Source organism: Aptenodytes patagonicus, chromosome Z, assembly GCF_965638725.1.
Source record: "Aptenodytes patagonicus chromosome Z, bAptPat1.pri.cur, whole genome shotgun sequence".
NCBI lineage: Eukaryota > Metazoa > Chordata > Aves > Sphenisciformes > Spheniscidae > Aptenodytes > Aptenodytes patagonicus.
In genome coordinates, this window is record NC_134982.1 from 56,621,959 (window position 1) to 56,636,581 (window position 14,623).

General features: G+C 42.2%; 1 protein-coding gene across 6 annotated transcripts in view; it reads left to right on the forward strand.

Annotated features, from left to right (window-relative positions):
- NRG1 (neuregulin 1) overlaps positions 1–14,623 on the forward strand; it is a 522,383-nt gene that overhangs the window by 26,318 nt on the left and 481,442 nt on the right. Inside the window, exon 1 of one of the 6 annotated variants that reach the window (XM_076361769.1) lies at positions 134–149. The exons of the other annotated variants lie outside the window; for them this stretch is intronic. The gene's annotated coding sequence lies outside the window, so the exon portion shown is untranslated. Of the gene's footprint in view, positions 1–133; positions 150–14,623 lie in introns of those variants that run through there. 6 annotated transcript variants of the gene reach the window in all.

Below are 14,623 nucleotides of genomic sequence, written 5' to 3' on the forward strand. Positions count from 1 at the left end.
CGGGGGGAGGCGAGCCGCCGCCGCTGCCCTCCGCATGGAGCCGCGGCCGCCCGGCGCCACCGCCGCCGCGCTGCGGGGGGCGTCCGCGGCGCCGGGGGCGGCGGGCGGCGGCGGCGGCGGCGGCGGCGGGGCGCCCTGCGGGGGATGTGGTGAGTGACGGCGGCGCCGCGGTGTGTGTGCGCGCGCATGCCTGTGCCTGCGTGTGCGCGCGTGTGTGGGTGCGCGCGCGCGTGTGTGGGTGCGCGCGTGTGTGGGTGCGTGCATGTGTGCGCGCCCCGGCGGGGCCGCCCGACGGCAGGCCGCCTCCCCCGCTCCCGGGGCGGCGGGTCCCGGCCCCGGGCGGCCCCGCCGGGCGCCCCGCGGAAGGCGCCGCCCGCCCGGTCTCCGCGGGCCGCTGTCCGCGGTGCTGAGCGCGGCGCCGGCGGCGGGCGCGGCTGCTCCGCGGCGGGTCTGACGGCACGCCGGGCGGCGCGGAGAGGCGCGCGGGGAAGGAGGGTTTTCCGCCCCGGCCCCTGCCTTGCAGCGTAGTACCGATGCTGTCTCGGCGGGAGCGGGATGGTCGCTGGGCTCGGGATGAAAATATCCGGCCGAGCCTTGCCTGGTCTGCCCGCAGGGTTTGTGATCCGGTCATGACAGAAAACGGCCGGCAGATCAGAGCATGAGTAATTGGCTAGAACATAGGGTGACACAAACACAGCTCGGGGTAGCCATCCAGAACTGGCTGGGGTTTTCACATTGCATTTCTAGGCAGCATCTGCTCAACATCTGCTTGCAGCAGGCAAGATAAAGTAGCTGTGTGGCACCCTGCAGTTTTGCAAATGAAAACATAGCCTCTGGTTTTGCTGTGCACTAGCTTAAATGAATTTGAGGTCAGCTGAAGCTTAGCTGCATTATTCTTACCTTTTCTTAGTCTCAAGTCATACTGTGAATAACGCTGGTTGTTGGGGAACAGTATGTCCTTACTCCTAGGACTAAATCCATTTCTTATAGCGGAAACTTCTCTGAATGTAAAAGAAGTAGTAACTATACACTTCTTTTCAAGCCTTTCCTTCTCGCAGCCAATGTTCAGCTTCTCTTTCCTACAGCAGCTAAACATGCTCCTCCTTCGTAATTCTGCAGCATTTCTTATAACAAATGTTCTTCATTTGCATAAATAATGAACTGCACTGTTGCATTTTTGGTATTGTGTTCATCTTTGAATCTTCAAAAAAAATCCTTTCTCTGGGCTCCTCTGTGTCTGTGTGTAGGTGTGAGGAAGCCATGCTTTTGCATTCGGTTATCCACAGGTCTTAGCTCCTAGGTATTCACTTGGACGTAGTAGGAACTGAACTCTGCAAGCATTTTGCTGTAAATGTATGTCACTTGGAAGAATGTTTTTTTTCTGAAGTTGAAAGGAATCTGCCTGTTTAAAAGGTAATCAGTACAGTTTACCAGAGGCATTACCAGACAAAGGCTGAGAGGTGTTAGACTGTGTGATCATGAGGTTATTCTATAATCAGACAGGTTGGCCATGGGCAAGGACGATTCCTCAGCTGCACAGAAGCTGGCAAAGTGTATTTCTAAAGGTGGGGGCTCTGTCTACAGAATGAAAGCTGGCACAGGCATTCAGGCCTGTCTAAATGGGACTCCGTGAAAATCTTGGGTTCGGGGATTCACAGCTAGTAAAATCTAGACTGCCTTCAATGCCTACCCAAACTCCTTTGTGGTTCAGTGGGATTTGTATTTCACTTGCTGGTGTGTCCCAGCTTGTAAGTCATGTCTCATGCTTGTTGACTTTGGCCTCTGCTTTTCTGATTAATAATACTAGACCAATTTATAAATTTGTTTCTGAGATGAGAATAGGTCATTTTGCTTGAGTTTATTTTGAAGAAAATTTTGCTCCTGTGCCTACTGCGGTATTGGTTGCTTCTCTTGAGACTGTGGGAGAGAAAAAAGAGCAATTCAATAAAGTCATGAGGTGCCTCACATTCGTAACTTTTCCTTCCCTGTTTTCCCTGCTCATGTAAGTGCTTCTGCTAACTTTACACAGACCTCACTGTGGACATAAATTTTCTCTATTGTTTTGAAGGCAGAGCTGTCATTCATGAAGGCTTAGGTCTGTAGGTGTTCTGCTGGCATGATTAATCATGCAAATAATCCTAGGGGCTTCCATGCTGGACTGCTCATGTGACTAATGATAAGAAATATACAACATCTATGTAGAAACCCATAGAAGCAGATCGATTGGGAGAGCAAGCCTCAGCAGAGATCATCTTTTGGCATTCAGCTGGCTTTCCTCACCTCTGTGTAGAAGACAAAGTGGGGCAGTCAACCTAAGGCTACTTGTTGCTCATGCCAGACCCCTGTGTCCTCCCATAAATTCTGCAGAGCTGTAACATGCTTTGCATGCTGCAGCTGCAGAAGGGCCAGGAGAGCACTGGCCCACAGCTGGCCGAGTGGGCTCTGATATAAGGAATAGCTGTATACTTGTTCAGTCATGCTTGCTGTGCAGCTCAGATATTCTTATTACAAGTATCTCGTCTCCTCTTGCAATGTTTTACTGTCTTCAAGCAGCAGTTATAAAAGGCAGAAGTTAAGTATCCAGTGTATTTGAATGGGCCAGCTTTGCAGTCATGGATGCTATTTTATAGATGGCTGTTTCCTTGCACAGTTGAAGATATGAACCAGTTGGCAAGCCAGGGTGTGTTTGTGTTGTGTGTGTTGACCACAGGCTGGCACTTTAACTGTTTTTTAATTTCTTGAGATTGCCACAAAGCAATATCATGAGACTAGTAACAGCTTAATTGTATTTATGTAGGCACAAATTTGTTTTGCAAGAATATGTTTGCACTAACAAAAATTTGTTTAAATATACTCACCAGGGTGCCTAAAATCCCTTTAATCTAATGAGAGACTAAATTTTATTTTTATATAATATGCATGTGAGATGCAGAACATGTGAAAAGTATTTTTCATGCCTATTCATCAAGTCAAACTGCCTGTAGATACTTAAGGGATTGCTCCTAAATGTAAGCAACTTAAAAATGCATTTGAAGACCCGAGTTAAAAATAGTTGACTTGCTGTTTGCCTGCACCAGGGAGTCTATTTTTGTCGTTATTCAGTAGCTTGCACACAGGCAATTCTAGGGGATGTTACAGGCCGCCTCTGTAGCAGTCCAGCCCCCGGATTTGTGTGCTAATTAATTTTGGTTTGATTAGCAGCCCTGTCGAAAGAGTCACGTTTCTCCCTAACATACAGATGTTTCTAATCAAGCAGATAGGGAAGGAATAAGGAAGTTTATTCTGAACTTTAAACACGTTGTCAGCTCACTCTTTGAATAGCGACATGATTTCACTGTCACTTTCACCACTGTGTCCCTTCAGGGGAAGGAGCAAACTTGAAACCTCCTTGACATACTTGACGCTCCTTCGTACTTATGGTTTGTAGCTTTTCCCAGCACTACTGAAAATAAACTCCATCAATAGTTAATTTTAAATGGTTTTATCTTTAAACATCAGTTTGAGGCTTGCTAAGATTGATTAATGTATCTCTTTAAAAGAAAAGATGTGCCACTATCTGGAAATATTACTTAGAGTTTGCTCTGCATCCTTTGTTGAATTGAAGCTGTATAGGCTGAATGCATTTCTCTTTCATTCTCATATATACATTTTAAAGCTGTATAAATCCTATGTTTAGAGCATGATATAGGCAGGAACAGATTTTATATATTTGTATGTGTTCAATATATATATTTATATGAAATCTGTCCATGTAAAGCAGGCATATGCAGTGTGGAGGCATGACTGATATCTTTTCAGAATGCTCTGTTATTTTTACATGTTTACAAGAGGGTTCTAGTTTTGTAATCTGAAAGCAATCCACGCCAGTTAGGAATCTCTGAAATTATTTCTTCGTGTTTCTTGAATAGTACTTCTTGTTGGGATAAGCGCACTGCTGAAAGTCTGGACATTGATCCTGATCAAGCATGCTGCGTGGGAGACCCTTTTGGGATTTTGTCTGTGTTGGTGCCTCAACAGCTGGTTGTGTTGTGCGGGATTTCTCTTTTTTCCTTTCACTTGCAGGGATTTAGCTGCCTGTCACTAGCTCCATCTACCAAGTCAGAGGATAGCATTCCTACCTGGCTTCTGCAGGCTGGATTGTGCAGCCTTCCTTGTCTGCCCGTCAGTCATTCTTTTTTAAGACAGAGAGAGACTCATCCTAACAGCCAAATTTTTGAGGTGCTAAAGGGCTCCTTCAAAGTGCAGTGCTCACCCTTCCTGCTTGCCTGGGGCCCAATCCTGTGCCCTTGAAGCAGATGGGAGTTCTGATACTGCCTCTGGTGCCTGTAGATTCTATGCTGTGACGGGGACTTTGCATCAACAGGAGGGTGCAACTTCCCCCCACCTCACACACCCCCTTTAATTTACTACTGTTTCAATTTACATGCTAGAAATAACAAGGTTGCATGACCTTCCCTCCTCCATGCACACACACACACACTTCTATATTCAGTGTTTTGACTGGGGATGACTCGCGTGAGGAAGATGGTACAGAACTTGCCTCTGTTTTTCTCATGTGCTGGTCTCACTGCCCAGGTGCTTCCATGTGTGTTGCCAGCAGCAGCAACAATTGCAAGTATGGATAGCTTTGTTCCAAAATAGTATTGGTGATTAATCACATCAGAATATCTGCTTTGCAAGATGTAATTTGTAATACATCTAAATATGAAATGGGATGATTTAAGTCTTTGCAGGGGAAAGAAAATCAAGAAACATGGATTAAATAATTATTTTCAGACAACCTGGAAACTCTTCCCTTCATTTATATATGTAGGCATGTGCGTATCTATAATTTGTGTAAGGGTTGCACTCTAGTGCTTATTAGTAATGTGTTTTGATTGCATTCTGGTAGCAGTTGTAGTTAGTTATTTGATTGTGAGCATTTCTTTTGTCCACAAATAGATATCTCTTCTATGATGGTGTAATGCTCTGGAACAGCATAGGTATATTGTTGCTCTCACGCCAAGATCATCTTTAGTAATGAGATGAGTATCTAAATAGAATGTATCACGGTCATTACCTTAATAAAATGTGAGTCATGCACACCAGCACTTTCATTCTTAAAATAGTTCAGTAAACTGGTATATCAGTTTATCGATGGATGGATCACACTGTGGAAGACAAATCTGTTGTATAGACGAATAGTCTCCAGCATCTTCCCTGAAGCTCTGTGCTTAATTTAGCACTTTAGGCATGACCTCACTAATGAACATTTTAAGCATGCTTGCACGATGTAAGTCTTCACTAAGTTTTAACTAAAACTATAAATGTTCAACTAGTGTAAAGTCTATTCTGACTTAACAAAGTTTTAGATTCAAAATGAGACTGTTAGCTAAATAAACCAGTTTGTTCTGGAGGGCAGACAGAAAACCTCCCTGCTTTTCAGCTAACTCTGCATATGATGGTCCTGTAGCTATTGAGAAAAGGTGGCAACTGATACCACAAATTGCTCCAAAACGAGCATCCAAGCTAAGGTCTCTGAGTAGCAATTTATGACTCAGAAAAACTTTCACGTGCTATCTTGAAAAATGTATGCGTGCTCTGGGGAAATAAAAGGGAAAGTTGAAACTGTACAAGCTGTCAGCCCCACATCATGCGTGTCAGTGCAGGACATCATCAGCAGGTGAGTCAGAAGGCATTTGGGAAGTATTGCATCTGTGGGATGCTATGGTATCTCCATGCTTCAAAGGGATTTTCTCACTTGCAGGGAAGAAGCAGCCACTTCAGGGATGCATAAGGAACATCTGAAAATGTCAAACTCTAACAAAGAGATGTCTGCTTTTCTGCATACACTAGGCCTCTCAGGCATTTAGCCAAGGTAAATTCCTGATGAAATAAAAGCCTGAAATCTTTAGTATAAATTAGTCCATGTATTTTCTATAACATTCTGAAAATACTTCCCTAATATTTTTAAATTAATAATTTTTAAACACAGAGGTTTAAAAAGGAACATTCAAAAAGCCCTAATCTTTACATAGTACTGCATCTTTTTTTTCATCATGCTATCAAGTCTTTTACGGCAACAGTCAGAATTCATTTATAACCCACCTGCTTTCTGACAAGAACAGTTGTCAGTTTTTTAGCAGTTATCTGTATGTACATGTTTGCACTTTCTTTGTTTGAAAGAGCATTTGGGAGCCGAACAGAGGGAGGGAATCTGATTCATAACAGGTGAATAGGAACTCAATTAGGTTTTGGTACAGCTGTCCAAAACATTCAGTCTTTCTTGTGAGGGCAGGCCACATACATGGTGACTGCATTCTTCTTTCTTCTCAGCTTTCATGTTTGCCAATTCACTGTACAAGGCTGAGGAAGAACAGTTAATTCTACTGTACTCCTCCTATATCGGAAGATGCATAACCACAGGAAACATACCAACCCCCGACAGCAAACACATTTTGATTCCTTCCATTGGTGAACATCATCTGCCATCAAACACATTTTCACAGAATCAGCTGGCAGTTAGAATTTTTCAGTATTGTTTTTTAAAAATAGCATTTATATTTATAGTGATTTTTTTCATGAATTATTTTGAAGTGCAGAGTTTTATGACCAGCTGCTCTCAAGCATTGGTGCTTAAGAATCCAATACTGCATATCGTGGGAACAATGATTGGTATAAAATAAACTTTGTCGTTCCTGCAGGGTATCTTACAGGCGCATGTTGCTTCCTTCATCCTAGAGGCAGGTGGCTTCTTCCACTTTGTGTATGAAAGTGAAGCATCTGCAGTATCTGCTGGCCCCTTTGGGCCTCTTTCTGCATTAGTGCCACCTTTTGCCAGTGTTTTTGAATTGGGGGAGAGCCAGTGTTTTTGAGTTGAGCGTAGAGGATTGTGCTGTTGAACATTGTTTCACGATGCGTTGTTTCACGATGTGCTGATGAGTTTTATTTCTGCTATTGGTGGGAGAATAATAACAGTATCACATTATTGCTAGTTTTCAACAAATGCTTTCCTGGAGATGGTGGAGATTAATGCTGCAGTGCTTGTTGTTTGATCTGCAGTGCTGAAATCAAAACCTTTGCCACAGCTGCTTCAGCCGGCAGCGAGGCAGGGCCCTTGGGGACCTTCGGCAGGACCCGGTCTCCGGGCATCACTGGCCGAGAGCAGAAGTTTATGAGCACTGGTCATTTGTTTATTTATGACAGCTGGTTGTTGCCAGTGGTCTCCTGCAGGTCACTCATGTTTAAACTTAATCAGAGAGAACTCCTGCCCTTTCTTTTGCTTCTTACCTAAGTGTTTTGCTGAGCCCTACATGTGGTTAGGGAGGTTTTAACTGATGTTTTCTGTTCTGTGTTGTGTCAGAAACCTAAAGCACCATGAGCAAGTTGATCCTAAACATTTTGGACAAAATTGGCTATCTGATATGTTTTTGGAAGTATCCAAAATTCTGATTTACATTAGAGTGTGTTTCTGTACTGCAAGTCAGTGGCAAAACTTGCATTGACTTTCACCGTCACAAGAACAGCCCCTGAAGCTATTGTTGTAGTCCAGCCTAAATTGCATTGGAAAGTGGTTTGGCACTTTGGGATATTTCAGTGAATATTCTGAAATAATATTTCTCCCCTGACATCTGGTAAATTGCATAGCTGAAAGTTTCGGTATGTGTGTGTACTCTAATAGGCAACACTTTTGCATTCACTTTTAAACCAGATTTTTTGGCCCTCTTCATACACATTTCAATATGCATCCTTCTAAAGAGCAGTAATGCTTTAATATGGTAATAAAGATAAAATGGAATGTTAATGAAATGCAAATTTTCTTTAGTAGAGATGTGATCCCTTCTTATTAACAGTAAGCTGAACATTACAGTGGAAATAAGTACATGGTGAAATTACTGTAGTTGATGATCAAACCTCTTGAGATTCTTTTTATTGTACAGTTTGAATTTAAAACAAAACAAAATGAAACACAATAAAGTTTATTTAGGGAGTATTTTCCAGATGGAGAGAAGATTTTTGACAAGGTTGAATTTGTAAACTCTCAAATGATTAATATTTTTTTCAAAAACCACAATTAGATAAGAAAAGTAATACCCTTCCAAGAGGTGACTGGATCTTTTGCTGAAGATTAAGGCAGTGGTACCAAGCTGGTAAATACATATTTCAAAAGATTCTGGGGGTGAATTTAGGCATAAATCTTAGCAAAAATATCAACATTTGAGAACAAAGATACATCCTAAACACACGACAAAGAAGAAAATAGTAGCTTTTCTAGGTATCTTTTCCAAACATTTTTGCTGGGAACTTCAAAACTGCTGAATGGGTATGGCTATCTGGACATTTGAATCTTTTTAGTTTGTCCACTTTCCTGTTAAGAAGTTGTAGGAGAAATAGGGTGAGTGATTCTTAGGTGTGTTTGAAAATCTGCCTGTTTTTTTGCTAAAGAAATGAAAAGCAGGAATGATCTGTAGGTCCACTGGCTGTGCACCGTAACATTATTAAGAGCATCTTGACTTTCAGGTAATTTATTGCTACAATGCATTGCATGATTCGCATAGGTTTCTGGTGAGTAGCTGGTACTGGACTTGTGACATGCTCTCTTCTCCAGCAAGATTTGCTGTGTCATGGGGGACCTTGTAGGAGACACAAACCACTTCCTCCCCACCCCTCAGTGATTGTGGGTATACCTTCATTAACACCAGAAACCACATAAAACCTAAGAGGGTATCTTAACACTTCTTTCTTCCTGATACATAGAAAAAGCATGCAGTGGCTTGATGGATGCTGTGCAGCTGAGTATCTCTATTCAGCCGGAGTGAGTTTTTGTCCAATTGTGGTAAATGAGGGTTTTGTCTCTGGCTTGGAGCCAGGTTTTCAATCCTTTAATTTACTTGGGATTTTCTTTTGGCAGGACGGGGTGTTCTGCTATGTCTGTGAAAATGTCTTACTTTATTGACAAGTTATGAAGGTCAAGAGAAACATTCAGTTAGGTTTGTGTTCAGAGACGTCTTCAGAAGATGAATAGCAAGGGAACCAAGGGGAATAGAAGTAGTCAATTTACAAATGCAAATTAAATTTAAACCTTCTTCAGATTTTTAACTGTAACTGGCCATGCTTTTCATTTTCAATTCTGACCTCTTTTCATGTATAATTCCTCTTCTAGGAGGCTAATTTTGTACTTCCTTCTGAAAATGTTGTCCGGACATGGAATGATGAATAATCTCTTTGCAGGTGCAGGCAGGATCGATACTTTTGCTCCTACTGGTGATTTGCAGTAGTGATTTTGAACACTAATTCTTCTGATTAGATCCACTGACTTTGAGATTTAAGTACGTATGGAAAGCTATATTCATGGTCTAATGCTGTCTTAACTGCACATGCTTTCCTGACTCTGGGTCCCAGGAGACCTCTCAGATAAAAAATCTGGTGTCATCTTTTAATCTCACTGTTACTGGGAGTTCAGAAGAAGTTTCTTCCATACCTCAGAGTTGCCATTGTTTCTTAAACTGACATTATAAGATAGTTACTTATAGGAGACAACTACAAAAGAAAAAAGATACTGATAAAAAAACAGTACTTTTTTTTAAACTTCCTCTGTTGTTCAGAGGCATTTGCTATTTCTGCATCTGCTCAAGAAGTTAAATATTTGCATTAACAATACAGATTAACTATTGACTGCTGTATTGTGGTATTGATTTCATAAATCCCTTTGAAATTAATCTATCTAACTTTTAGACATTATTCTGGACACTAAGAAGGCTCTCCTCACCATGCTCCAATGTGTGACCACCTTTTGTCTCTCTTAATTAAAGCTTTCCATCTTTACAGTTTCTCTCAACAAATTAATCTGCCATAGTGGTTTAATGGCAGATGAACTTTAAAATTATGATGTATCTCCACTACTTTTCACTTTTTTCTCAGCATGGCTCCAACAGAAAGGATCATGTTCCCATATTTAGAGGTGCATTTCTTTTCAGATTTTTTTAATGTTTTTTCAATGGCAAAACATTGAAGTTTTAAACAACGTTTTATTTCGAATATTTATTGCAAAGTTTATGGCATTTTATTTTTCTGAATGCCATATAATGTTTAGTAACCTGGCTAGCAGATAATTACAACAATCCATTCAGAGAACTATGCAGAAGATTGCACATAAAACGGTGTAGCTGCCCCGTGTTATTTAACACAGGCAAAACATAGGCAAACGGTACCAGTTTTATTAAATATGATGCATTTCCTGAAACACTGACATGCGGGTATAGAATTAGAAGAAACAGATTTAGAGCTTTTATTTATGCAGAAGAATAATATTGATTGATAACTAGGATAGGTACTATGTAGGTAGATGTTTGGGGAGCTTAGTTTCTCTTTATATGTAGGACAGTTTAGCTCAAGGTCAATATTGCAATTTTTTGTTTTCTTGTTTCTTTCAGGATGCAATTTTCAAATTTATTTTAGGTCCATTTTCCTGAAATGTATTCTAGTTTCCTTTCTTATATTTTGTGCCAGGCTGTTGTTCTCTTATGGATCTATAGTTTTGGTCTTTTTCTTAAGAAGAATAAAGTATCTTAGTTTGTTCTTTTTGCTTTGCGGATAGTGCCTGCTTTAGTGTAGTATATTGCATTTCCATCCTCAAGTGTAGGTCAGAAAGGCCTTTTGCTTTAGTCAACTGAAGCCTTTATTGTCCCTGAAAGAGGACAGGCTATGGTCTGTTCGTTTTCATCCTCCCCAACAAGGACTTCAGTTTTTTGAAGTTGTTTTGGTGATGGAGATGTGTGTGTTTACTTGTCATTGTCATTTCATTCACTGCTCACTCTAAGGTCATATTGGTGGGTGAATTTGGGGTGGGGAGCATTTACACAATGCTGTCATTGTTATCATGAAAATTGAATCATGGTCCTTTGCAATATGCCACCATTGGCTGTGTCAGCTTAAGTCACAGTTACACGTACAGGTACATTAGTCTGCTTACTTTTTAAAATCTTTTGCAGTTCAGTTTCAAGTTGAAAGAAAAATGGCCAAAGTGTATCCAGGCAATTTTCACACAGAGATTATACTGGAAATGTTAATGAGAATGTGGTTCGGTTTGAAGGCAAACAGTATTAGTTTTACTTTCCTACCCATGCAGTCTCTACTACCTACATGCTGTGAAACAGGTTTGAGATCAAAGTATTTTAGAAATCAACATTAAGTAGGATGCCAGGCTTTGTAGAGTCAGACAGTAGCTGTTTATTGGCTTGGTATTCTGAAATAGTCACCTGGAAGAAACCATAAAAACATTGCAGACTGTTAAGGACAGGAAGATTATTTGTACAGCATGGCCTTGATCTCTTGGTAAGTTGGATGCAACTAAACAATATGCATTTTTATACAGTCAGATTCAAGTCATTTGACTTCAAGTCATTGACTCATTCAAGCCCTTTTGAAACAAGGGCTATACCCTTTGGCAGGAGAGCAGGATTTGGAGTAGTCTGGAAACAGCATCTGTAGAAAAAAGTCACAGGTCGTGAGCACTGACAGAACACTAGAGCCTGCTCTGGTGCAGGAACTAAAAGGGCACCCTTTTGAAAATCTACTGGTATCTTGGGGTTCCTTATCTATAAACATCGTGGAGTTTCATCTTTCACACGTCTAGTTTTTGTGTGAACACTAGAAAATTAGGCAATAGGAGAGATTTCAGAGAAGAGCTACAAACCCAACTGAAGGGCTGGAAACAAATGTTGCAAGGGGTTCAGTCTACTACCTCTACAACAAGCTAAAGATGATATAATCACTTTCTATTAGAGGAAGGTATCACCTGAAGATTTAAAAAGCAAGACTTTTTACACTCTCTGATTCTCCCACAATTATTATACACCCTGAGATCTCTGGGACAAGGCCTAGAGGCTGTCTGTGCAGGTCTTCAGACTAGATGCTGTTCGCCACTGTAGGGAGAAAATTTGAGCAGCCAAAGCTCAATTAGAATTCAAGCTGGCCAGCACTGTGAAGGACAACAAAAAGGGCTTTTTTAAATATGTTAACAGCAAAAGGAGGATCAGAGATAACATTGGTCCATTGCTTGATGAGGTCAGTCACCTCACAAATAGGGATGTAGACAAAGCAGAGATGTTTAATGCCTTCTTTGCCTCTGTCTTCAACACCTAGGATGGGCCCTGGGACCTCTGGAGCCCTGTGTTGGAAGACCGTGACTGGGGGGATGATAAAGTCCCAGCCAACTCAACTTGTTTGAGACTTGCTGCTCCAGCTGGATGTGCGTAAATCTATGGGGCCCGATGGGATTCATCCCAGGGTACTGAAAGAGCTGGCTGATGTCATCACGGGACCTCTCTCCATTATTTTTCAACCATCTTGGGAGTCTGGAGAGGTCCCAGTCAACTGGAAGCTAGCAAAGGTTGTCCCAGTTTTCAAGAAGGGAAAGAAGGAAGACCCTGGTAATCACAGGCCTGTCAGTCTCACATCAGTGCTTGGTAAAATTATGGAGAAGGTTATTCTGGGAGTTACTGAAAAACACTTGAGAGACAATGCAGCCATTGGTCATAGCCAGCATGGGTTCATGAGGGGAAAGTCCTGCTTAACTAAGTTAATTTCCTTTTATGATAAAGTCACCCATCTAATTGACCAAGGGAAGCCAGTAGATGTGGGGTTTTGGGATTTTAGAAAAGCTTTTGATACTGTCCCTCACAGTATCCTTCTGGACAAAATGTCCAGCATACAGCTAGACAAGTCCATAATACTTTGGGTGAGCAATTGGCTGATGAGTCGGGCTTAAAGAGTTATAGTAAATAGGGTTACATCAGGCTGGCGGCCAGTCACTAGTGGGGTTCCCCAAGGGTCAATTTTAGGGCTAGTGCTCTTTCATGTTTTTATAAATGATCTGGTCACAGGAATCGAATGTACATTAAGGAATTTTGCCAATGATACTAAATTAGGAGAAGCTGTGGACTCCCTTGAGGGTAGAGTGGCCTTACAGGGAGATCTGGATAGACTAGAGAGCTGGGCAATCACCAACCATATGAAATTTAACAAGAGCAAGTGCTGGATTCTCCACCTGGGAGGGGGTAATCCTGGTTATACGTACAAATTGGGGGATGAGAGGCTGGAGAGCAGCCCTGCGGAAAGAGATCTGCGGGGTTGGGTTGATGGCAAGTTGAATATGAGTCAACAGTGTGCCCTGGCAGCCAAAAGGGCCAACCGTGTCCTGGGGGGTGCATCAAGCACAGCATAGCTAGCTGGCTGGGGGAGGAGATTGCCCCACTCTACACTGCACTGGTGCGTCCCCACCTTGAGTACTGTGTGCAGTTCTGCGTGCCTTAATATAAGGAAGACATCAAACTATTAGACTGTGTCCAGAGGATAGCGACCAAGATGGTGAAAGGTTTCAAGGGTAAGACTTATGAGGAGTGGCTGAGGTCACTTTGTTTGTTCAGCTTGGAGAAGAGAAGGCTGAGGGGTGGCCTCATCACAGTCTACAACTTGCTCAAGGCGGGCAGTGGAGGGGGAGGTGCTGATCTCTCTCTGGTGACCAGAACACAAGGAAATGGAATGAAGCTACATCAGGGGAAGTTCAGACTGGACATTAGGAAAAGGTTCTTCACTGAGAGGGTGGTCGGTCACTGGAACAGGCTCCCCAGGGAACTGGTCATGGCACCAAGCCTGCCGGAGTTCAACGAGCATCTGGAGGACGCTTTTAGTCAAATGGTTTAGTTTTAGGTAGTCCTGCGAGGAGCAGAGAGTTGGACTCAATGATCCTTATGGGTCCCTTCCAACTTGAGATATTCTATGATTCTGTGATTCATCCAGCTATGATCTCAAGAAAAGAGATAGGCAGACACTCTGAGGTGTTCAGAGCATTTGTTTGCCGAGATGTGACACCTGATTTTCTTTTAGCATTTCCAACTTGTCAAGTTGTGTATTTTTTGTTCACATCTCTTCCCATGACACTTGAGTGACATAAAGGCTCTCTATGAATGGCTCTTTATGAATGGCTCTACAGAGACCAGATTGTCATCTTCTTTTGCCTTGTCCACAGCTGAAAAGACTAGTGATATTTGTTTCCTGCCATTGTTCTGTTGTTGCTGTCATTCTTTTTTCATTCATTCTGAAATCCAATGAAATATGGAGGGCTTGGGGGGATGATGTTGGTGTGGATACCAGAGTATAAATAATCAAAGAGAAGTTGTTATTACGGTTTGAAGTTACAGCTTCTGCAAGGGCATTTCCCCAGGTGCAGGCTGGCCCTTAAAATTCATTTGGCCTTTTCTCCTGAACTTTCATGGTCTTTGGTGGTTTATGGACCCCTTGAAGTTGTGCCTGATCAAGGAGAATGGTACTTTGGCTTGAGTCATGTGGAGAGTCATAAGGAAAAACTTTAAAAGAGATTTTTTTTCAAAATGCGTAGCAGGAAACTCAAATTCTTAAACACCCTGGAGAACCTAAGCAAAGAAGTTATAATGAAAAATGCCCATCAAATACTTGAAACAGGATGTTAGTGTTCAAGACACAGGAGAACAGACATGAAGTGCCTGGGAAAATAGGAAAACCCACTGAGCAGTAGTGTGGCCCAGCTGTTAGAGCCAGCTAGCTGAGAACTCAACATACGCCATTGCACTTCTCTGCCCTGCAACTTCCCCCTGTTTTCCAGCAC